The sequence below is a fragment of the Dysidea avara genome, chromosome 3, assembly GCF_963678975.1.
Source record: "Dysidea avara chromosome 3, odDysAvar1.4, whole genome shotgun sequence".
Taxonomy (NCBI): domain Eukaryota; kingdom Metazoa; phylum Porifera; class Demospongiae; order Dictyoceratida; family Dysideidae; genus Dysidea; species Dysidea avara.
In genome coordinates, this window is record NC_089274.1 from 27,945,114 (window position 1) to 27,971,578 (window position 26,465).

The 26,465-nt window shown below is 37.3% G+C and overlaps 2 long non-coding RNA genes across 3 annotated transcripts; both read left to right on the forward strand.

Annotated features, from left to right (window-relative positions):
• Positions 1-6,630: 6,630 nt before the first annotated feature.
• On the forward strand, positions 6,631-8,906 carry LOC136251887 (uncharacterized). Its single transcript, XR_010699245.1, has 3 exons — positions 6,631-6,788; positions 8,093-8,164; positions 8,667-8,906. It is a non-coding gene; the product is annotated as an uncharacterized lncRNA (long non-coding RNA).
• Positions 8,907-22,149: 13,243 nt separating this feature from the next.
• On the forward strand, positions 22,150-23,938 carry LOC136251888 (uncharacterized). Of its 2 annotated transcripts, XR_010699246.1 has the most exons (6): positions 22,150-22,390; positions 22,760-22,918; positions 23,406-23,496; positions 23,550-23,637; positions 23,691-23,771; positions 23,823-23,938. It is a non-coding gene; the product is annotated as an uncharacterized lncRNA (long non-coding RNA). The 2 variants fall into 2 exon arrangements; XR_010699247.1 differs by lacking the exon at positions 22,760-22,918 and having other exon boundaries at positions 22,215-22,390.
• The last annotated feature ends 2,527 nt before the right edge of the window (positions 23,939-26,465 follow it).

Genomic DNA, 26,465 nt, shown 5'->3' on the forward strand with positions numbered 1-26,465 from the left:
TGGTACACCTCTAGTATTATGTGGTGACTTTAATGTTCCCTCAATCGACTGGTCAGTGGTTTCTCCAGCTGTATCATCTCCAACCGCTACTCATCTCTGTTCAATTACACATGATCACTTTCTCAATCAGCTGGTTGTTCATCCTACTAGAGGAAATAACATTCTTGATCTAGTGTTTACTAACTGTCCTGACTCTATCTCCACTATTCGGACTGTAGATAATTTGCCAGGAACTGATCACGATTCTGTTGAATTCTCAATTTGTATTTCTCCCACAAAATCATCTACCAGTGAAAAGAAATTGTATAATTACAAAAAGGCCGATTTTTGTGCATTTCAGGAGCTGTTGTCCCATGTTCCGTGGGATCAGCTGGATTTTGAATCGGACATTGAAAATGCTTGGACATGCTGGAAAGATTTATTTTTTGCAGTTGTTGACTCTATTATACCTAAAGCTCAATGGAAACAGAAAAAACTCAAGCATTGGTTTACACCAGACACCCTCCATTTGATATGTGTCAAGCGACGTTTGTATCGTAGATTGAAACGTAACAGCTCTGAACTAAATAGATCTAAGTATAAAGCGATAAGTAATTTGGTTCGTTCCAAGACTAGACAGGATACCGTGGACTACATTTCTGCACTTTCTGTCTCGTATTCAGCAAATGCAAAGAAGTTTTGGAATTTTGTGAATTCAGTCAAGGGATTTCATCAGTCCCCTCCTCCACTTAGCATCTCTGGTAATCATGTTTCAGATGATGTTGAGAAGGCAACAGCTTTTAATCAGTATTTTAACTCTGTGTTTACAACTGAAAACTGCTCAGGCTTGCAATCTCTGCGTGAGTCTGTCAAATTTAATGGAAAGCTTATTGACTCTGTACAATTCACACCAGAGAATGTTTATGAAGAACTTAAATCTTTACAACGGGATAAGGCCTGTGGTCCAGACAATCTACCTTCTCAACTATTACAAGTTGCTGCCGATTTCATCTCCTTACCTTTATCACGTTTATTTCAACTGTCACTGTCCTCTGGTGCCCTGCCTAGGGACTGGGTGACTGCCAATGTAGTACCTGTTCACAAAAAGGGTGATAAACACCTTCCATCTAATTATCGCCCAATAAACCTTACTTCCATTGTTGTGAAAGTTATGGAAAGAATTATTCACAGACAACTTGTACTTGCTCTAGAGTCTAAACATCTCATTAGTGATTCTCAACGTGGCTTTCGTCGTAAACGTTCAACTGTGACCCTCTTACTTTCAGCTATTAATGACTGGGCTTTTTGCCTTGAAAGACGAAACTCAGTTCACTGTGTTTTATTGGATTTAGCTAAGGCATTTGACTCGGTTCCTCATTGCCACCTGTTACTTAAGCTTGAATGTCTCGGCATACATGGAAATCTACTCTCTTGGTTTGGTTCGTTCCTTACCAATCGCTATCAAAGAGTTGTTATTAATGGCTGTTTCTCAGAATGGCTTCCTGTTCGTTCAGGTGTCCCACAAGGCTCTGTTCTTGGACCGTTGTTATTTTTACTCTACATTGACGAAATCCATCATGTTATTTCCAACTGTACTGTTAAGTTATTTGCTGATGACATTGCCTTATACAAGCAAATTGTTTCAACTCATGATGAAACTTTACTTCAAGAAGACTTGACCAAAGTTTATCAATGGTCACAGTTATGGCAACTGAAATTAAATCCACAAAAATGTGAAAGTATTTGTATATCTTATAAGTGATCGCCACCAATGTGCAAGTACCATCTTAATGACCAGCCTATTCCATCTAAATCAGTAGTTCGTTACTTGGGGATGTACATCAATTCTCATCTTAAATGGAGTGATCATGTCAAACATATAACAGCTAAAGCCTCCCGTTCACTCAACTATTTAAGACACACTCTTTTTGCAAGTCCATCTACTGTTAAATCTGCTGCCTACAATTTCCTTGTTAGACCATTACTAGAATATGCCTCACCTGTATGGTATTTTAAACACTGCCAGAGACATTGATAGACTAGAAGCAATTCAGAGACGAGCTGCATGCTGGGTGTGTGGTAGCAGATGGAATCCTCATTCACATAACTGGTCCAAATCTTCTACTTCTTGTTTGCAGGACCTAAGATGGCCTGCGCTCCATACTCGTCAGTCCTATTTTACTATAACTCAAGTACACGATATTTTACATGACAGAGTTTCTATCCCATTCAACTCACATTTCAAGTTTTCAAGCACCAATACTAGATCCCATTCACTTTCACTTGCCACATCATCATCTACCATTAACGCATACCGTTTTTCTTTTTTTATAAATTCTCCATTTCTTTGGAACTCAGTACCTGTAGAAATTTTACAAATTTCCAAAACAATTCCTTTTCGGATGGCACTTCGTTGATTTCTGTTCAGCTAACCTGATTTTGTAATTTTCTCTTTGTTTTCTTTTTGTATAGGTATGTAGTTGTCGTGTGTCATGTTTTTGCTGTATGTTTTATTTTGTACTTGTAACTGTATGTATGTATGTATGTATGTCTTTGTAAGAGGAGCACGTTTGCAGGCTTTGCCTTTTGTGTGACCCTTGTCTTTTGACAAAAATCGATAATCTAATCTAATCTAATCTAATTAGTTTGACAATTGTATTAGGGTGACTGCTCTATTAGGGTATCTTGATCTTCAGGCACATTTATATTAGTATCCATACAGTGGACCTATAAAGGGGCAGTAGTAGCCCAGGTGGTAGGCCGATGATTGAGAGGTCCCAAGTTCAATGCCTGAGCAAGGACTCACTACTACTGTTGTTTACTTGAGCAAGAAATTTTACCCCCATTGCTCAAGCCACCCACTGCTAAACCGGGAACATATTGTAACGTATACAATTCAGGGCATAGCTGAAGAACAGCCTTAATTCGCTGATGCTGTCATCCCTGTAATTTAAAAAAAGGAATCTGAAGGCGTGCTGCCCTCCCTCAATCCAGAAATTTGTTGAGATTTAGACTCTCAAAGTTGAATCTGAGAGTGATTTTAGCAGTCACCATTAATAGTATTATTAATTGATTGTTGTATTAAGGTGTCTGCTCTATTGATCTAATCAAAAACAGCCAAGCTATAAAAAAAGGAGCGCGGCCCTTGAAAAGGCTATGGTGAAAAAAGATGTGAAATCCAAGGTGGCGGCCAAGAAATGGCTGTGATGGCAGGTTAATGGTGAAACTTTTAATAACGACAATTCAGGTGAATTTTGTGCCGCTTGATCTTCCATAGCCTTTTCAAGGGCCGCGGTCCTTTTTTTACAGCTTGGCTGTTTTTGATTAGATTTCACTTCTTTTTGTATTTGTATACCCCAAAGCCGGCCTATGGCCAGCTTTGGGGCTTTTTAACCTATATTTTTTTCTTTACCACAGGAAAAAAGAAAAAATGAAGCAAATTTTATAAATACTTTAACTCATTCTGATTTTATCAGTAAATGTACAAATTATATATATATATATAATGCATATATTTATTACATGTCAATTAATCCCCACAGGATAATTTGCTGCTGATCTCTCTACTGGGGTGACTTGAAATGTAGCTGAACTCTCTACAGGGTGATTGAACTCTTTACAGGATTCTCTCTACAGGGTGACTTGACTCTAGCTGAACTCTCTGCAGGGTTATCTGTTTGTAGTTGAACTCTCTACAGGGTGATTTGTTTGCAGCTGAACACTCTACAAGGTGACTTCTTCTAGCTGATCTCTCTACAGGGTGATTTGTTTGTAGCTGAACTATCTACAAGGTAACTTCTTCTAGCTGATCTCTCTACAGGGTGATTTGTTTGTAGCTAAGCTCTTTACAGAATGGTTTCTTTGTAGTTGAACTCTCTACAAGGTAACTTCTTCTAGCTAATCTTTCTACAGGGCGATTTGTTTGTAGCTGAATTTTCTACAGGATGATTTGTTTGCAGCTGAACTCTCTACATGGTGGTTTTTTTGTAGCTAAACTCTCTACAAGGTGACTTCTTCTAGCTGATCTCTCTACAGGGTGGTCTGTTCGTAGAGCTGAACTCTCTACAGGGTAATTTGTTTGCAGCTGAACTCTCTACATGATGGTTTCTTTGTAGCTGAACTCTCTACAAGGTGACTTCTTCTAGCTGACCTCTCTATAGGGTTACCTGATCTCTCTGTAGGGTGACTTTTATCTTGCTGAACTCTCTACAGGGTGATTTGTTTGTATCAAAACTATCTACAGGGTAATTTTTTATACCTGAACTTTCTACAGTGTGGTTTATTTGTAACTGAACTCTCTACAGGGTAATCTGATCTCTCTACAGGGGTGATTTGTTTGTAACTGACTGATATCTCTAAAGGCAGATTTGTTTGTAAGTGAACTCTCTACAAGGTGATTTGTTTGTAGCTGATTTCTCTACAGGGTAATTTGTTTGTAGCTTAATGCTCTACAAGGTGATTTGTTTGTAGCTGAACTCTCTACAGGGTGATGTGTTTCTAGCTGATCTTTCTACAGGGTGATTTTTTTGTAGCTGAACTCTCTACACAGTGATTTGTTTCTAGCTGATCTCTCTACAGGGTGATTTTTTTGTAGCTGAACTCTCTACAGAATAACTTGCAATGTAATAGAATTCTATAATGGAGTAAATAAATTAGCTGAATGATCTATTAGGGTGACTGTTCTATTAGAGTATCTCGATCTTGCATTAGCTACGCGGAGTTGGCTTTCGAACAGTGGTTTATAATCCAATTCTTCTGTACTACTGCAAGGACTTTCTATGAAGATTATTCCAGCTATAGAGCTGTTGCAGCACGTGATCAAAATTACGTAAACTGTACCGAGGCGCCATTTTGGTGCACCACCTGATTGATACACTGTTGATACGAACTGCAAATGTAGAGATTGTCAAGTTAGACTGAAGGCTTCCCGACGAAGCAAAGGAACGATACAAGGATAAATTATGAATTATAGATGGGACCGACCAGTTTCTCAGTGATTTTTGAATTTAGCTGACGGTTTCCGAGTTTTCCTCCTGCCTGTCCTATGGAATCCATTGACACCGTTTGTTACTTTGTTCTAAGGCCTAGTTTTGCCACAGCTGAGCAACGTAAAGCGTGGAAAGGCCTCAGTTGAAGTCTATAACCAGTTTGTATGCTAGTGGTTGGTTATAGCTATTAATTGTACAGAAAGTTTCTGGAAAGTCACTGACTTGGTAAGGTATATTTCTTTATTGAATCATAGCCTCTGATTGAATGATACTTGTAAACTATCTTCTTACATGTACAGTTCATTCTATACACATACAAAGTTGTAATTATATACCCATCCAAAAACAGCTTATAGCTGTAAAAAAAGTGCGCGTCCAAGTAAAGCAGAGTTAACTGCGACAAAAAGTAATGATATCATAATGCGGCCATGTGCAAGGTGTGCAAGTTGTAAAATTAATATTAGCTAATCAGATAATACAATGTTATTGTTAAAGTGTTAATGAGAACTATGTGATGCTGCTATTTTTAAGTGTGTGAGCATCTTCATAAATGCCACACAAATTTAATTCTCAATAAAGCAATGTGTATAGATTCTCTGATAGCAATAAATAGTTTGAGTTTGGCCACCTTTCCTTTGTTCGTAGCATTGCTGTATACAGGAAAGACGGCCAAACTCAAACTATTTATTGCTATCAGAGAATCTATACACATTGCTTTATTGAGAATTAAATTTGTGTGGCATTTATGAAGATGCTCACACACTTAAAAATAGCAGCATCACATAGTTCTCATTAACACTTTAACAATAACATTGTATTATCTGATTAGCTAATATTAATTTTACAACTTGCACACCTCGCACATGGCCGCATTATGATATCATTACTTTTTGTCGCAGTTAACTCTGCTTTACTTGGACGCGCACTTTTTTTACAGCTATAAGCTGTTTTTTGGATGGGATTTCAATACTTTTTGTTAGAATAAGCAATGCACTGTTGATAACAGTAGGTGAGTTTCCATGGTTTTGACAGAAACCCCAGATTACAGTGACAGAATATTAAAATATAACTGTAATTTTAGTGGCCAGGGCCACCCACATGGGGGGAAGGGGGGGTAACTGGGGTATTTTGCCCCCTGCCCCAGCCCGAAAGGGGCCCCTTGAATACCTGTTTAAAGAAAGATCGATATACTCTAATAGAGTAGTCAGGATCTAGACCCTTCCTTGCCACTGGGCCCCTCTTTAACTCTTTTCCCTGGGCTCTCTAATTTTTCTGGACTGCCCTGTTAGTGGCATACAACTGCAGTCAACTACCACCCATTTTAACTAGTAAACCCTTAATAACACTGCCTTTCATCTTGTACTGCATTACAACGATCAAGATACTCTATTAGAACAGTCACAAAACAGCTGTAACACAGCAATCAATATTTAGCATAGTTACAACTTCTGCTTAGCATCGGATTGTATAGTTTAAATTACTAGCTACTTACAGACTTTACAATATAAAAATATGGCACTTGTAGAAATGTGACTGTTCTATTAGAGTATCTCGATCTACTTCAAGCATTGACTAATTCAAGCGAAGAAGTTATGCCCCTTCCAAGAGATCTTGTGAAATGAAATGAGAATAGTAAAGAAAAGGCAAGTATGTACAGAGACAATAGAAGGGCGCGTAATTATGTCCTGTTGTAAATAAATGCCTTTAAATTTTATATTACTAGCTACTAAATAAGCGCACCAGAATAGGCTTGTGAGGCTGTTGTCTCCAAGGTTGTCTCATTACTTGTCTTTTCGTGTTGAAGGGATTTAGTCACAATTGGTGAGTTTAACTATACATGTATTTGTGTTGTAAAACTTAATTGTAAAAAGGCGATTAGCACATATCATGATAAACATGTATTTGTCACAGTAGAGTCTCTCACGATTATTAATACGAGACATTGGACCAGGGTAAAAAATTTACTGCTATATTTAGAGGTTGTAGCGTTTGTATATCTTAGTATCTTAATAAATAATTCTCCATGATCACTAATCACTAATAGTACAGTGAAAACTGGTCATTATTCAGGCCGTACGGACAAAAATTTTCTGACCTAGCTTTTTAAAGAGGTAGCTGCATTTTGCGGCCTTAAAAAAGGTAAGAAGCATGCTGTTCTAACTGGCTATAGAGATGGATTTAGTGTGTGACAGCGTATGAGACAGTGAGTGCTGGCAGCAAGGGGGCAGCCAATCTGTTAGAGCACCAAAGGCACTGCTTCAGACTTAGGCAGTTGGCTGTCAGCCCAAAGTGTAAAAGTTTCACTATTGGTCCTTATAAGCTCCTGATGAAGAAAGTGATGAAGTCATTATCCATAGGATATATTTTTCAGAGTATCCATTTCAGTTCTACAATATAGTAGCCAAGCATAAGATGAACATAACACAGCATTCCGGTGGTTTAGTGGTGACCACAACACTGCCTGAGGTAAACTGTGGTGAGATTTGAGACTACTGGAAGCCCTGGAATACCTTCAACACATGAAATACCAAATATCTAATGCCTAGCTTTGTGTGGACCTGTCTTGGTGGCCACTTGTAAAGAAGGAAAACAGCTGCCACACAGTCTTTCAAGCGAACAGCTAGTTTCCACACCTCTTAATTATCAATTTGTAAAATCTTGAACAAAATTGTGTGTGCGAGTAAGTGTGATGTTGTGCATCGGCAGTGCCGTGTATATGGTTGCTGCCTAGCATTGACACATCACGAGTATTGAAGTCACAATGTGTTACTGTATCATCCATCTAAATACAATCTCTGAATGTGTCATTTAGTGTAGAGAGCAATCTTCCACAAGAAGTGACCTGCAGGTTTCAGTGTATATTGTTAACCTTTAATATTGTTCACCATTGTGATTGTGAACTGTATGTACAGTGAAACCTCACTTAGTGGCCACCTCTTTAATAAGACCACATCATTATATTGGCCACCTCTAGTAGATCCCAAATATAGCTAAGCAGTACTTTATGACCTCATTAATAAGGCCACCTTGTTATTCAGGCCAAATTTTGTGGTTCCACAGCTGGCCATATTAATGAGGTTTCATTGTAATTATGTGAATTTTTATTTTTCGTAACTTTTCTTCAGGTTTACTGATGGGCACTATGAAGCATTGGTGACTGGTCCGTACATAATGTGGTGGCTTGAAATGCTAAAACAGTACGTAGCATGTCTTGTATGTACATGTAATGTGTTGTAATGTGTCCACACATCCACACATCTTAGAAATAAATATAGTTGTATTCTCTATACTCAGTTCCATTGTGCCACTGGGTCATAAGTGGGTTGAGTATGGATCATCCAGGACATTTGAGTCACATTTTGTCCTGGCCAAGTGGATCTCATCCACTGACAGAATATACAGGATCAGATCACGAGTATAAATTACGGTGGAACTTGTTTATTGCCACCTTCACTCAATAAGCAGGTAATAGTGTATAAATTCTCAATTGGAATTGGCTTTTCAAGAGAGGTTGTACTGGTGGCCATTAAGACAGGTTGTACTGATAGAGTGTACATACTAGAGATGCAACAATATCCTCCACTTAGTGTTGTTTGATAGTGATGCAATGGAGACTATGTATTGTTGCATTTAAATACTATGCTATTATATTGCAACTCTAGCACATATTTATAACAGGAATGTTTGTTAACTGTTTAGACATACTGGAGCCACACCCACTCATCTGGATTCTACAAATGGAGTCATACTAACTTGTCATCATACTTACGTGTTACTCCCATTGTGCTTGGATTGGATGAATATACATGCCGTCATGTGAGACTTGCTACCATGGCAGGCCACTGGAAAACATTTCATAGCTGTTATATTACAGTCATTATTGTACTATTCTTACATTATTGTTGTGAAAAGTTTTTGGCATTCATGTGTCCTTTGTATGTTGTAATTACATGTATAATTTTTGTGTGGGGGTGCTATAAAATGCAATAATGCATGGTGACAATTGGCTAGCCACATGTGCTAATTACTCGCAGCTTGTGTCAACAACCCGTAACCGCAGTTGTACTCTGTGTCGTTCTTTAAGCCGCGCCCTTAGAGGACAAATTACGTCACGGTGGGGGCGACTAAATTCAAATTTAAAAACGAACGATGGTAGATATGCAGCACCATAGATTATATCTGTGGACTATAATCTATGGCAGCACACTTCTTTGTGGCTATATGCACTGATTAACTACATAGAGCGCCAGTTCATCAATACCCAGTGACCGCAGTTGTGCTCTGCGTCATTCTTTAAATTCCGTGTAAAATTCTTAGAGAGCAAATTACGTGGGGGCGACTAAATTCAAATTTCAAACTAGTCATTCTCGAAAACATATGTTTCAATCTGAACGAAACTTTTAGAACAGTTTAAAGATACATTGCCCTACATGCCAAGCGAGTATTGTGGAAAACAACAATCTGGGATTTATATTTTGCCTCTAGGTCGACTGAGGACGACTGAAACTTCGTTTGGTGCTGAAATTACGATGGTAGGGTAATCATGTATGGTGAAATCGATGATGTGAATCTTGAGGCGATTGAGTGAATACTGAAGCGATAGCAGGGCAATCAATGTTTGGAATGCACAAAGGAACGCAAGGCATACACCTGCGGTTGCGTCTAACCGCATGCGATAAAAATAATAAATAAAATTTTAAAAAACGAAACTTCCCCTTTGATGTCGGCAATCTCGATCACGAAACAATCGGCATGGATTTGCTTCACTGCTTGTGTGGTAGTTACTAGTGACACGATGAGTTCAACTCTAGAGTTTCAGAGGGATAGCGTAAATGGCGGGTGAGTTACAGGACGGCCGAATTTGACAACGTTCGTTCCTGTAAAATCCTCACGTAGTGGTCGCGTCATTTATTGTCTGCGGCGCGCGTTTCTGCTTTACTGGCCGCGCGACTCACTACCGTGAGTCTTGATTATGTGTTGTATAGGTTTGCCATTCACAGATGATGAGTGAGATGCTGCTGTGCACGTGGAAAATTCTAGAGGAGTTAGATCATGTCTGCTGTTCACATTGCAATTGCATGGCTGGTCTTGGAGAAGTCTATAGTGTAGTAGCAGTGCTTTTTATCTGGTTCACAGATAATTTCGAGGAAACAGGGAAATCAAACTTGTGTTTTTGCCAATGTCCAGAGAAAGGATCCACAGTTGGGTGTGACTGTAAATGGTTTTACTTAAGCTCATGACTCTTCCAAGGGGAAAGTGGTACTACATGCCCTGATTGTAGAATTTGCCACAATTTCTAAAGGAAAAAGCAACCGTAAAAATACACTTTAAGAAGTACGTAAGGCATGCCATATTATTTGTGTAGTACAACCATTCATGTAAAATATTTACTGTACAATTGTCCATTAATTTAGTTTTAGTCAAATTAATGATACAACTGAGTCACATACATTGATTAAAGCACAGCAAACATGGATTATTCAATCAATCAAAGGTGCCTTTTCACCTTTTTTTTTCTGATCAAAAATGAGTCGGCAATTATAAGTGCTTTGAAGAATTGGAAACCTTTGCTGGACAGAGTTAACAACACATTCCACATGTGTGCAGACATTAGCAATAGTTCTAGTTTGCTTAACCTCTTCTGCTGACAGTTGACTCTTAATTCCTTTTGTGAATGCAGGAAGGTGCAATGTAGCTTGCATGGCTCCAAAAGAAATAATAACGTCAAATCCACAGTATGCCAACATTATATCTCCTGGCAGGAGTTTCTTCAAAATACTAGTGTTCTGTTAACTATTTGTCTCACTGGCACATCCTAAACCTTGACAATTTGGTAGCTTTGTCAGCTGGAAACGTCCTGCTCACACAGTCAAATGTAGCCTTCAGTACTCCTAAGTTAGGTAAACCAGTGTGTGCTCCAGTGAAATTGTCTTTCACAAAACTTTCCTCACAGAATGGTGGTAGAGGTTCAGTTGCTTGCTCAGTTAATTAGTTCATGAGTAGCGAGTAGCTGTCTGGTAATCAGTAAGCTGATCCTGCACAGTTCCAGAATCATCACATTCTGACTTTTCTTGTCAACATTCATTTAGCTGCATTCTTACCCAGCCAGTGACTTCAGTAACTTTCCTGTTCAGTGCGATATGAACATCCTTCTCCAGCCACTAGCATACAAACTGATTGTAGGGTTCAAGGCCTTTCTATGCTATATAAGCTGCTCAGCTGTGACAAAACTAGTCCTTAGAACAAAGTAACAAATGGTATCAATGGATTCCACAGGACAGGCAGGAGGAAAACTTGGAAAAACCGTCAGCTAGATTCAAAAATCACTGAGAAACTGGTCGGTCCCATCTATAATTCATACACTGTGAAAAAAGAGGGATATAAGATGGTATTTCCAGTGGCTTATTGAATACAAAAAAGCTTGATATAACCTATAGTATACTAAAAATCACATGTAAGGCTTTAGTTAATGTGTTAAACATACTGAAACCATATATGTGATGGTATAGTGTGAACATTATATTTGATATAAGCTATTTTAGGTAATGTGGTAAATAAACTGAAACCATATATGTAATAGTATAGTATGCATTATACTAAAGTATAACATGAGTATAATACAGGGTTTATATTAAGGCTTATTTGTATTCAATAAGCCACTGGAAATACCATCTTATATCCCACCTTTTTCACAGTGATAGTTTATCCTTGTATCGTTCCTTTGCTTCATCGGGAAGCCTTCAGTCTAGCTTGACAATCTCTACATTCGCAGCTCGTATCAACAGTGTATTAATCAGGTGGTGCACCAAAATGGCGCCTTGGTACGGTTTACGTAATTTTGATCACGTGCTGCAATAGCTCTATACACTGATTTTCAGCTCATTGCTCTAAACAGTTTACCTAGTAGGTGTAAAAACTTATACATTTTTATTCGCACCTTTTATGCTAGAATACAATTTCCAGCCTGTTGTCACAAGTTTTGCTAGCATACAATTTCCAGCCTGTTGTCACAAGTTTTGCTAGCATAGCACTTATTATGATGATTGTGATGATGGTGATTGGCATGAGAGGGTATTAATCATAGTGTACAACCCCACCGATTGGTACCAAAATGGCTATAATATTGGCTTCGATTTGATGGAATGCTACAGAAGCTACAATAGTATTGTACTGCAGAGTTTATTTAGTTACATTTTAATACTCTGCAGATTGGAAAGGACAGGGGCACAAACAGGCTAAGTTGTAGGTGGTTGGAGAACAGTTTCTCTTCTTAGTTGCTGTATTTTGAAACAAGTAATCACCTCTTAGTAGTGTTTCACTGTTGATTTTTTGTCATTTTAGCCTTTGCAGACGGTTGTGAAGTCTTAACTGTTGTTTAAAAGGCTATAAATGTCTTAAACACCTAAATATTTTACAGATGCTTATATGCAAGAAGATGCTGGGTGACTGTTTGATAATTAATAGATATGACATTGGTTTCAGGTGAGTTTGCAATAAATAGTACTATATGAATATTTTTCATATGTTATAAATTGACCTTGGCTTGACAAAAGGTTTAGTCTTTCAATCAAAAGAAGTATGGCTCCTCCACAAGGGGAGGGGGACATTTGACCCATCCTAGATCTGCCATTGCTATACATTTTTTGAGGATTCTTGATAGAACACACATCAAGAGACACGATAGTGTGTCATGTAACCAAGTACAGCCAGTGCAGGCGTGCAACAGACAAGTATGTACCAAGAAAACGCTGTTTTCACGCATCCGTAGTTCGATAGTGCCTGACTGGAAGTTAACCATTATTTGCTGTGAAGACTTCCTCGAGATGGAGCACCTCCCATTTCAAATTTGAGCTGAATCCGACAAGCCATCACTGAGATACGCGCCTTCAAAGTTTGTCTTAGTTTTCTTAATTTTCTCCATCTTCTTTTCGCTTCACTTAGAAAAATCGCTATAACTCATGCATACTTTACTCAATTTTCTTGAAATTTGGAGGGCTGTATGAATGTAATATAGCACATTTAAAATCCAACTTTCATACACTTTGGATATAGGAAAAGGGAGTTATACACAATTTTCAAAACATTTGATAGTGATTTTTGTCACGGCCACAGTGTAAACCATTTTAAGGAGTGACTTGAAAATTGGTCTGTACGTGAAGTAACCATCATAGTGCAAACCTTTTGTGGTTTGAAAGAAATCACACTAACAGTCATGGAGTTATAAAAAAATGCCAACCATATGTAAAAAGCGCACGATCAAGTTTTGTTAATAAAAAAAAGTAATGCTTGCCACACTTACCAAGCAAACTAGTTAACGGAATCAGCTGAAAACAGGTAGAGAGGTAGATAAATTATTTTAGAACGATCTTTCGGTGGTTTACAAGGAATCAGATTAAAATCCACTGAGTTACACTATGAAAGTGAACTAGATGTACCAAGTGCACGATCGAGATACTCTAATCACTACTGGACATTTTGTACATGAAAATCCAATGAAAAAAATATTCAACCTGTGAAAGGTAAAGTTTTCATTGGGTGGTCCCAATGAAATTTTATTTTCATAGCATTTTAATTGGGAACATTAATGAAAAACCAATGAAAAACTGATGAAAAGTCCATAAAAAGTGTTCACAGAGTTTTCAGTGGTAATTTTTCATCAGGTTTTCGTTGGTTTTTCATTAATTTGTCCAATTAAAATGCTATAATAATAAAATTTCTTTGGGGCCACCCAATGAAAACTTTACTTTTCACAGGTTGAATATTTTTTCATTGGATTTTCATGGGCAATATGTCCAGTAGTGAATAGTGCAGTCACCCTAACAAAACATTCAGCTGTGTAATAAGTCACTCTATTAGAACGTTCAGCTACAATCAACTCACCATGTAGAGAGTTCAGCTAACAACAAGTCACCCAATAGGGAGTTCAACTACAATCAAGTCACCCTTCTACTAGTACCAAAAACAAATCATCCCGTAGAGATTTCAGTTACAAACAAGTCACCCTGTAGAAAGTTCAAGTACAAACAAGTCACCGTGAAGGCAGTTCAGCTGCACCCTGTAGAGAGTTCAGCTATGTTTCAAGTCACCCTGTAAAGAGTTCAGTAGAAACAAGCAGCCCTGTAGAGAGTTCAGCCAGTAAGAAGTCACCCTGTAGAGAAATCAACTAGAAACAATTCACCCTGTAGAGATCAGTTAGAAACAAATCACCCTGTAGAGAGATCAGCTAGAAACAAATCACCCTGTAGAAGGATCAGCTCACTCCGTAGAAGGATTAGTTAGAAACAAGTAACCCTGTAGAGAGATCAGATAGAATGAAGTCACCATGTAGAGAGTTCAGCTAGAAATAAATCACCCTGTAGAAAGATCAGCTAGAAACAAATCACGCTGAAGAGAGATAAGCTAGAAAAATCACTTTATAGAGAGATCAACTGGAAACAAGGCATCCTGTAGAGTGATCAGCATGATCAAGACACCCTGTAAGAGCCCAACTACTTTTCAAGTCACCCCTTGGAGAATCCAGCTACGAACAAATCTCTCAGTAGAAAGATCAGCCAGAAATAAATCACCCTGTACAGTATACAGTTAGAAACAAATCCCCTTGTAAAGCGATCGATTAGGCAAGTTACCCTGCAAAGAGTTCAACTATTTTTCAAGTCACCCTGTAGAGAGCTCAGTAGAAACAAGCAGCCCTGTAGAGAGATCAGCTAGAAACAAATCATCCTGTAGAGAGATCAGTCAGAAACAAATCACCCTGTAGAGAGATCAGCTTGATCAAGTCACCCAGTAGGGAGTTCAACTACATTTCAAGTCACCCTGTAGAGAGTGTAGCTAGAAACAAGTCACCCTGTAGAGAGATCAGCTAGAATCAAGTCACCCTGTAGAGAGTTCAACTAGAAACATGTCATCCTGTAAAAAGATCAGCTAGAAACAATTCACCCTGTAGAGATCAGCTAGAAACAAATCACCCTGTTGAGAGTTCAGCTGGAAACAAGTCACCCATAGAGAGATCAGCTAGAAACAAGAGAGAATTCAGCTACATTTCGTATAGTGTTTCAGCTAGAAATAAGCCACCCTGTGGTGAGTTCAACTACAAACCATTCACCATGTAGTCAAAGAGTACAGTTACATTTTGAAGCTCTCTGTATAACTTTCAGCTACATACAAATTTCCCTGTGGAGTATTCAGCTGTAAACAGTTCAACCTGTGTGACTTATTTTTATGATCAATTAACACAATTGTAAATTATTTCCTAAATGTACATGTAGCTAAACAAATCATTAAAATCTTCTTCCTCATAATAATCTTCTCCCTGTGGTAAAGAAAAAGATAAGTTAAAAGAAATACCTAAAGCTGTCCAAAGGATGGCTTTAGGTATGAAATTACCAAAATAAGTGATATCTAGTCAAAAACAGCCAAGCTGTAAAAAAAAGGGTGCGGTCTCCAAAATTCCAGGATGAAAAAAGATGTGAAATCAAAGGTGGCAGCCAAGAAATGGTTGTGATGGTAGGTTAATGGCAAAAAAATTTAATAACGACAATTCAGGTGAATTCGGTGCTGAATCCTAGTGAAACTTGGAGGAGGCAACACAGATTCACCTGAATTGTCGTTATTAAAATTTTTGCCATTAACCTACTATCACAGCCATTTCTTGGCTGCCACCTTTGATTTTACATCTTTTTTATCCTGGCCTTTTTGGAGGCTGCACCCTTTTTTTACAGCTTGGCTGTTTTTGATTAGATAGAGTGTTCTAGAACAATCTAGATTTTCCATTGGTAGATCTATACTTTTACTATTGAGTAGATTTTAGCTAGAAATTTCATTTATAAGGTAGAAATTAAGTGAGGTGAGCAACTGTGATAGCAGTGGTTCAGTGGTTAAAAATTTGGGTGTTCAGTATGGAGGTCCCTGGTTCAAACGCAGGTTAGTTTTTCATGCACACTCATACCCTGCAGTGACTGTTCTATTAGAGTATCTCAACCCTGTGATTTACAGTAGTTTGGTTTTTGCTTTGTGACTCTATAACTGTCAATGTGATTTCTTTTAAACCACAAAAGGTTTTAGCTATGATGATTATCCTATATGCATGCAAACTTTTAAGTTATCTCCACAAGCGGTTTACCCTGTATATAGACATGACAACAAGTTGGCCTTTTAAATGCAAATAATTGTCCATAGCTCTATGACTGTTCATCAGATTTATACCAAATTTTTTGTCACAATATGGTCTTAAAGTGCACCAGAAAATTGAGCTATACATTTGCATTTTATAACGGATTTTGTAAAGTGTGAGAAAAGAATAATCTAAGCATCTCAAGTCCCCTGAATGAAGAAAGAAATTAAGCCAAAGTTTGAGCTTTTGTGTATTAGGTAATCTTGCTATGTGGGATGCTGAAGGCGGAGGGTGTTTGCAGTACAAAAATGATTCCGAACGGAACATGGAGCTACGTATGCATGAAAATTGCACTTTCTTTTTTCCTGTAAATATATACTCATGGTGCAGTGTGCCGGCTTTCTTGGCCACACGACACACTATCGTGTGTCTTTATAACCTGTTATTGAATTTATTTTTAATAGATATTCATGGCTATTAGAAAGTAAGTTTCTGGTACAAGGATGTTTGTAGTGTTGTGATACAGAATGCTCAATCATTACAAGTACACAAAAAAAATTGGAATTTTCAACTAGAGTTAGGGACCATAGCACATCGATAAAAAGTACTGAAACAAGCTGGAGTAGTGCATGACAATAAATCACAGTAAAACAATAAGAAGTGTTATATCCCTACTGTGCTCAAGATTCCATAACAGAAATGTACATTAGGGATATAACACTTCTTATTGTTTTACTGTGATTTAATATCATGCACTACTCCAGCTTGTTCAGTACTTTTTATAGATGTGCTATGGTCCCTGCTCTAGTTGAAAATTCCAAATTTTTTGTGTACTAATTTGTTAACTTTTTTGTGAATAGTTATCTGGTGAATCCACGCATACCGCATCAAAAGAAAGAAATCATGCTGCGTGCCCCAGTTATATCAATTATTGTCTGAAAATTGAAGTATCCATTTTGCTTCGTTGTCAGCTATGTTCAACCTATTACACAGCAGTACGAATCAAGAGCTGTTAGAAAAGCACCTCTGCAATCAAAGTAGCCAGTATGAAAAATACAGACGATTTCCGTTATGAAAGGAAGCCATCATGTGCTACCACCAAATCAACACTTTATGCTGTCAGCAAAGATGAATGGGATACAAAGGAGGACACTGGTAAGTCCATAAAGAATGCATTGTACGTACTGCAGTTTGCCAAAAGGCATGTGTCTGGCTGAAGTGACGTCAAACAGTGAAAAAATCAAGCCTGTAGCCTTAACAATTGTCAAGTTACACTTATCTGAAGGTATCAGTCAATTACTTAGTAACTCAGTTACTCAGTCAGTCAGTCAGTCAGTCAGTCAGTCAGTCAGTCAGTCAGTCAGTCAGTCAGTCAGTCAGTCAGTCAGTCAGGCAGTCAGTAGAAAATTCTGTTAAATATATGTTTTTAAATTCTGTAGCAACTTGTTGAAAGCATTTTGGGTCAATCTGAAGGCTTGTTTGGCGTTAGTTTTTCCTAACCAATACTGCTTCATTGTTGTCTGGGAAAAGTGAGGCTGGTTTTTGGGTGATGCTTTTCATGGACTACATCTACTTCTTAGTGGTCCCTACTATACAGTACTATGATATTGTAGTAAATTTAGCTAAATGGATTAGACTAAAAAAGGCATGTAGATCTTACATAGACACATATTAATCATTTACACTCAAGCAATAGGCCAATGAAGAAATTCACATTACATGTGTGGAAGTGAGCTGATACATAACCAAAACTAATACATTAGCCATACGTAATTTCAAACCTCCAGTACACATAATTATAACATGAAAACTTGAACAGTCTCAGATCATGTATATGGCACATATGTTCAAAATCAGAGATGATGTGTGCAAGCAAATGACTAGTTGAGTGATGCATGTAACTGCATGGACATATGGACAATGAAATTTCCCCTGACTCAGAAGTTCTCTCTATCACCAAGCCATTTATTGGCTGTTATGTCAGATAGCATATAAGTGGTATTATACTCATGGCCATGCTGTCATGTGATCATCTGTACTTTGTGTCCATGTGCCCATTCCTTGTTGCATGTGCAAACACTTTTTCTTGTAAAATTTCAGCCATGAAATTCTTATGACATACAATACTAACAAGAACAAGCATATATTGCTACGTACATACCATAATTTGTAATGGGTGATTTTGTGTAAAATCTTTTGGCAGTTGTTTAGTTCCCATCCTGTATAAGTAGATTCAGTCACTGCATGTTACAGTATAATAAAACTATAACTAATATATAGAAGGGACCAAAAAGGACATAGGATTTCCATACTAACTATGAAGACATCATTATCGTTATCATCATTGGAAGCACTGATTAGGCAAATTTATACCTAAACATCTTAACATGATGAAATAATTCAATTGTTTCTGGTTAATCATCAAACTACATATCTAATTCCTTCAGACATGAATAGTCCAAACTGACCATGCCTATGTAATAATTAGACTCTTTATGTAGTTGCTGTACTTTAACCACTGTTGACAACTGCTTGTAACAAGGAGCCATCAAGAGCAACTTCAATCTGCCAATCATTTGTTCGATGAACTTCCTCCTAGCATGCATTCCTCAGTCATGTTAGCTCAGGAGAAGGGTGCATCGAATTGGCTCTCTTGTATTTTGTGCTTCATAAAAATGCTTTTCGTGATGCAATTGCGCTTCGCTATCTTTGGCTACCATCTGCCTACCCTAGTCTACTTCCTGTGCCTGTGGTCACTCTTTTATCATAGAACATGCTCTGTCTTGTCCAAAGGCAGGTTTCCTTCTCTGAGGGGTTGGAATTAGCTACTTTGGCATACACAGTACTTAAAACTGAAAAAAGGTACATTTTTTCTCCAGGGCTCCCCATACATTTTAAAGGGAAAAATGGTACAATTAGATCAGAAAGCCATCTAGCAATCTGTACTATCTTGAAACTGCAGTTGCTTCTAGCTGCAAGTTTGTACATGTAATGAGAGTAACTTCAGGTCTTATCTTTGTATGCTTTGTGGTGAGCAAATATGTTGTCAAGTATTGATTGACAGACATTTGAATAGTATTGTAATTTAATATTTCATCACTTATTGCTGTAAATCATATGCGCATGCATGTTTCTAATACTTTAAGACAGACTATAGTGAGAACATGTGTTGTAGCTTCCTTCAGCGCTCCTGTGTTCTACGAGCAATCTACCGCTATACTTCATATATGTTTCACCTATTGCACACTTCTCAATACAATGGTGTATACTCATAGGCAAGTGGATACCTCAAGCGGTAAAAGCATCAAGTTAACAACTTATAAAGGTAAACAACTAAAGTGGAGGTGCCGCAATGATTCAACAATACCTAAGGTGGAGTTGTGGTTTCAATTATGGCATTGTTATGCCGACTTTGAAGTGGTTTATACTTTGAGCTGATGACACAGCCATCAGAAAATTGCTCTGGAGCTGAAAATCGCTAACCTGAGTGAAGTAACTACGTACTTTAAAGTAAGCACCAGTGACTACCTTCTACCCGACAGTATGTTTTTTAAAGTTTTGAAGTATTCTACATACATTACAAGGCTTGAAAAGATTACAAAACAACACAAAACTTACTTATATGTAATGCGCACGATAAAGCTAAGGTTTTCATGATGATCAGCGTGTGGACAAACCCCACAGTGATGTTCATCCTAATTGGAGCTTGGACGACGGAGCAATCTCAAGTTAACATGAGTTGTCATTTTGTGCCATGATTCTATTGGGGAATATACGGAGAATTTTTTTATTAAAAAATCTCGGACAGTATCTTTAGGGCACACATCTAGTAGGCCGGTTTCCCCGAGTATTCGACTTTAGGCAACGCGTCTAGTAGGTTGCCCCGAGCATTCAACTTTAGGGCCGGAAACACGTCTAGTAGGTTGCCCCGAGCATTCAACTTTAGGGGACGCGAAAAGTAGTTCTAGTGTTAGGGTCGGGTTCAACTTTAGTTTCTTCTTCACCTTCAATATATATTATATAGAAGTTATTCCACTCGGAGACATATAAGGTAGAAACTAAGGTAGTTGAGTAGCTGGGAGCCATGTAGCACAATGGTTTGATCTCTGGGCTCAAGCACTGGAGGTCCTGGGTTTGATTCCCGTTCAAGGCATTTTCTGTTTTTCTTTTTTTTCGTTTGAGGACCTTTTTTGTCTAAGTTTTGTTTTTATTCATGTGACTGCTGGAACAATAGCAACAGCCTTAAACGATTGGATAATAGTTGTCTGCATGCACTCAACAGACTCAAGGCTCTACTCACGTGATTACTCGTAGTACCATCATCCCTCAGAAGGCTCTAAACTTAAGCAGCAGCAATGAGGGAAACAATTAAAGCCATTAACAGTAGACTCAAGTAATAGCCCAGCCCTCTATTTGAGACGAGGAATTTATTTTCAGAAGGTGCTGGAAACCCCCAGGCTTATAATCAAGACAGGCATTTAATTGAATGCAGCTTTTATACGAGGAAATACGGTATATGAAGCAAAGTGCCTACTAGCCCAGTTATCAGTGTCCCATATGCATTCTGTCTCATACTAGGGACACTTACCTAAGTTACCTTAGCACCATTTGTTGTTGTCTATAGCTATATAAAATAGTTTTGTGTACATATTTTGTGTAATATAAATAGTTACTATTTTTTGTGTTATATGTATATTTGTATGTATGTGCAGGGCTCCACTGAAAATCAGCTTTAATGAGTGAATAATTTAATCGAGCATATAATAAACAATCTGAAGTCTTTCAAGTCTGTTTTAAACATTCCCCATAAAATTCCATCCATTGATTCTGAGGATATCCTAATTCACTGTGAAAAAAGAGGAATATAAAATGGTATATCTAATGGCTTAAGGGGGCAGGCAACTATGTCCTATGGCTTCCGTGGATTTAAAACATGTCTTTATGTGAAGCTCTATAGTCAACACAGACACTATTATCTAACTGATCAATAACTGATGTTGTAGTTGAGGCCTTGAATATCTGTTTAGTGCAAATCTGAGTAAAAATCTTCAAAGCATGTGTAAAATATGGCACAATTATCATTTTTCAGTAAAATTGATTCTTCTTCTACAGCTGATGATGAAATTCTCTAAACATTTTTGCAGAGGCTTGTCATAGTATTATCTTGAAAAGTATAGAATCAGATTTTCGTATGATGTTATTACCCGACTACTAGAGCACCAGAAAACCGGATCAATTTTTTCTTACAAATATTGAGAATTCCACAGCTAATTTGAAAAAGGAATTCCAAAAATTGATTCCATGCTTTTGTTACAAATCCACTTAGGTAGCAGATTATAAAGTTTGAACACCATAGAACTAAAACTGAGAAACTAGTTTCATAAATTCCATAACTGTGTAGGTTTCTACAACTTTTTGGTCTTAAACACAAAGCTGAAACTTTTAGTGAGTGTTTTTAACTGGAGATGATGATTTCTTAGTGTTATAAATGCATCTGATACAAAAAATAATGGATAGCAAGCAGGGATCAGTAGAAAGCAGTTATTTTCAGGTGAAGCCATATGAATTAGTAGCGTGCCCCCTTAAATTATACAAATAATCTTAGTGTAGTCTTGCATTATACTAATTATCTTATACTTTAGTATAAACCCCATCTTATATTATGGGAAACAGATTATACTTAGTTTAATACACATTCTTTTGCTTTTTTGCTATGGCTTTGTTTACTTAACTAAATGTGATAACTGACTTTTTAGCTTTACCATCTCATTATTCATAGACTTTTGTTTATGCAGACAGCATGAGACTTAAGATTTTCAAACAAAGTCATGATGATTTTACAATAAGTACACAGTCTGATATTAAATCACTATAGCTAGCTTTGTTGTGATAGCTAATTTTATATGCACACATTTTCATATGGCAAAGCATATAATACCAGAAAATTAATTATTCAATCAATTCTTTCTAAGAGTCATACAAATGTTAATCCAGATTTTCTTGCACAGTTAGCACACCTGTAAAAGTTGGTAGTATGCTTGTGTAAAATTAAAGGGGTCAGTGGTGTGTGCATGCGTAACAGATGCAATTAAGTTACCATCTTTGTCGCTATTGTTGTATCAGAGTCTGAGAGGTTGTAAATGTGAGACAGTGTATCTTGCAGAGAGATTGTACGCGATCGGCACCATCGTCCAATGACCGCACAATGATAGTTATGGACCACAACTGTGCATCCCTGCTGGCTGTAGTGGTGAAGTGGCGGCGTGGTGGCCTAATTCCTACGATGGCAGTGATCAAAAACAGCTCTAGATGAGTAAGTATTAGACTAAAATGATAGCTTGTACAATAGGTTTAGCCGTATTAAATTGTTTATTGTGTATTGTATCAATGGCCTGTAAATGATTCAACTTTGGTCTGCAGTGTTAGTTTCCTTCAGTGGTAGCTGCTTCCTTTAAAGAATCTGGTAGCGGCCATATGTGGACAGTTTTGTTCTTTTCTCACAGCTCATCTTCTAATTACTTACAGCTGTTTAAGCCTGATTGCATTTTTATTCATTTTCTTTTCAATAGGGTAGGAATTACAGACTTAGTTTCAGTTCTAGGAGATTCTTCTTATTGCTAACATCTATAAGTAAGTAGACTAGAGAGTGTCCAGTATACAATTTATATTTACCTTCATTTAGGTTTGTGGAAACTGGTCTCATTTCTTCATGTTTTCCATTACTTTTTATCAACAGCTGACGGCTGCTACCTCATGTACGTCTGGCACTGTAATGAGTTGAGTGCTTTCAAGAACCTTGTTTGTCCTTATTTCACTGACCATGCTCGCATTGCTAACAAAAGTAAGTCCACTGAAAGTATGCAAACTTTAGTTGTACTTAGTGATTACAAGATTCTTGGACTTGATTATCAGTGTATCATATGCTTCTTGTGAGCTTACATAACGGACATAAAAATGGCCAAGTGGTAGGAGTATTTTTGTGAGTTTTGGGTATGGGCGAGTGTCAGACAAAGATTTTTGAACGGTTATATCTTAGCCAAGAGCGAATATATCAAACTCTAACTAGCAGGTATGCTTATAAATTAGCCAAAAGAATAGGGATTTAACATAAATCAATGCTTGAATGTACTTATTTTAACACTTTATAACCATACCTGCTAGTTACAGCTTGATATTATTGTTCTTGGCTGAGATATGACCGTTTAAAAATCTTCATCTGATATTAGCCCGACAAAGTCACATACTAAGTGACTGTTTTATGTCTGGTTAGACGCACTGATAACAACTGTAAGTAGTCCAGAATATGAATTATGTTTGCCTCCATTTAGGGTTGTGAGACCTGGTCTTATCACACTTGTCTTAGTTCCATGGATTGTCAGTCTCAGACTCGGTCTCAGTTTTACAAGATTGTTACAAACTGTAAGTACAATGATTGTTCAGTATATACGCATTATATTTACCATCTTTAATAGAGTTGTGGTACCTAGCCCCCATTCTACATGGTAATACTAGGTTTCCAGACAAGGTCTCAGTTTTATGAGATTCTTATTGTTACAAACTGTAAGTCCAACGATTGTCCAGAATACACATTATATTTACCATCTTTGTATTAGAGCTGTGGGACAGTTCTACCAGACGACCAACAGATTGTCACAGAGTTTTACATGGTGATGAACATGGTGATAATAATACAGGTAATTAGTAATAGAACTTGTGAATTGCATTTACTGTCTTACCTGCTGCAGTTGGATAAAGACTGATAAATGACGAAATTGATTTGATACTGTCATGGCCAAGGAGACATTGATTTTACTAGCTGTACCTATTGTGGTTTTAATATATTTACAGAATTAAATTCATTACAAATAATAATTATAGAAATTATTTAGTTAAGGTAGCCACAGATTATAGGAAAGTAAAAAAGTACAATAGTACAGTAGCCAATATATGGTTGAAATAGGCTTAGTATATACATATATAGTCTGATAATACATCGCACTATACTAGTGATTTAATCTCTAATTATATATGACTGTCTTAAATGTATTCAATAAGCTTGTTATAGTAACTTAAAAGTCCTAATCTAATAATATATGCTGTACTATTTCATTCTAATACTAACATAATAAGACTGTTATAGACCTTATTATTCTGAGCTTTTTTCACAGTGATTAACTTAAAAGTTAGCATATCATACCTGTTTAATAGAAATTATTTTGTATAGAAATTTCTATTGTAGAAATTGCACTGTTGGGTTATTGCAATTCATGGTCTTTTCTGCACTTGTACTAGCAGTTCAAGGGCTTCTGAGGGTAAACTGAGGTGCATGTTTTGGTGGTTTTGCTGCTTAAAGATGATAATTCTTGATTTTAGCCCCATGAAATATGCCAGAAATGAACCAAAGGTACCTATCTGTAACCATTGTTTTGTGATAGTGCAAATGTATACGTACTCTTTTAGACAATAGTTTTCACCACGTATTAGTGGATATTGACTAGAAAGGTGTACTAGCTATTATAAAATATTTCAATTACTGTACATGTGGTCCTACAAGTCCCTGCCCATTTACAGTGCCATTAGCATCTAATAGCTATTTTTGGCAGCATATCAGTTTTGTTACACAATTTGCAAAATTAGCTAGTAGGTTTTTGTGATTATGAGTTATTTCAACATTGTAACTGAACACCTGAACACTGTATAATTTGTATAAGTAGCTACATCTAGGGTACATAATTATCATACAGTGTGATAGTACTGCATAGTAGGGACGACAAAGGTGTGAGTGCGATGCCTGCCACCAGGAAATGGACTGCTTGTGGAATGGAATACACAAAGTATGAAAGTAAACTATTGTTGTGAGTAAGTTAGTCTGGTGTAGCTGCATGTAAGTGTATTAACTGGTGGCTACACCAGATGTTAGTGCCGTTGGTGCGTATCAGTAGTATAGATGCAGCTGGAATGTAAGTGGACAGCCATTGTACTTAATGAATATAATTATTAGATTCATGATTGCTGCAGATCATGATCTCACTCATGAATGTGAGAGTTGTAGTTATTTACATATGTGAAGGTAGCTAGCTTTTTAATAGTGGTCATGAATTGACAAAAAAAAGTTCACATTGTGGGTAGTTCTGCAACAGCAGTTAAAGTGTTGATTGGTCAAAATCAACTTTTCCAGAGTGTGACATGCAATTTAGTAACAGTAACTTTGTGAGTTCAAATTTTGTCTTTGACCATTGAGTTGGCACAAATTTAATGGCTTTGACAGTTTATTTTTATTACTGCCACATGCCAGCCATGTGTACTCTTGTGACTGGCACATATGGTAGTAAAACTATTGCAACCGTGAAGGTAATCAGATTTGCAAAAAGGTCTTCAACCACATCCAATTTTGTGAACAGTAACTTAGATTTCATGAAAGATTCAACCCTGAAATTTTCTTCATCCACTAAGCTGCTATGTTATTGCTCACTACTGATCAAATTTCAGCTCACTGAATGGTCAAAAATATGGTCAAATGGTCAAATTCAGGATCAAAGTTGGCAATTTTGGATGTGCATGGATGACTACTTTTGCAAACAAGTATAAGGAATTTTAAACTAGAGTAGGGACAATGACCACTCTGCATGGAGTAACCACTCTACAAGCAAGCTTCCCTATCTAGGCCTTTAGTGAACTGCATAATTTTTCCATAAACGATTCAATAGCACTGATTAAAACATTAAACTCGTGTAACCAAAATTCTCCATGATATTTCTAGGATATGTCCATTCATTGTTAGTACCGCTGCAGTAAAAATTACTGAAACAAGCTGGATCAGAGTAGTACATAATGACCAGATGCTGTAAAAAAAACAAGAGGTGAATATCGCTATACTGTGTATGGAGATTAGTTCATCGTTTTAGTATGTGATATGTGCTTAGACAGTTGGCTAGAAGGATGCAGCCTGATTATATACATATAATTATATCGTAATAGTTGTAACACGGGCATGAGGGCTTTGCCTGATATGTATGCCCAAGAGCCACAGGCCCGAGGGCAGAGGGCATGCATATCAGGCAAATCCCGAATGCCCCGTGTTATAGCTAATATATAACACTTATCAGGCTGATAGCCTGTACTAGCCCAAGCCAATACAAGTGCAGCCACTGGATACATTATTATATGCATACCTAAAATTTTCGATTATGGGTCAGCAGCTAGTATGTTCTGGCTACGTTCGGTTGCAATTGCACAATTGGTATATCTATGTATTATCTAGAGCTGGGTAATAGTAAAAAAATATCGAGTATCGTGAATTTTCAAATTGTAACATGATATTTAGCCTCTACACTATCAAGATGGATGTAACACTTCTAAATGACTACTAAATAGTTCTATTCATGAAC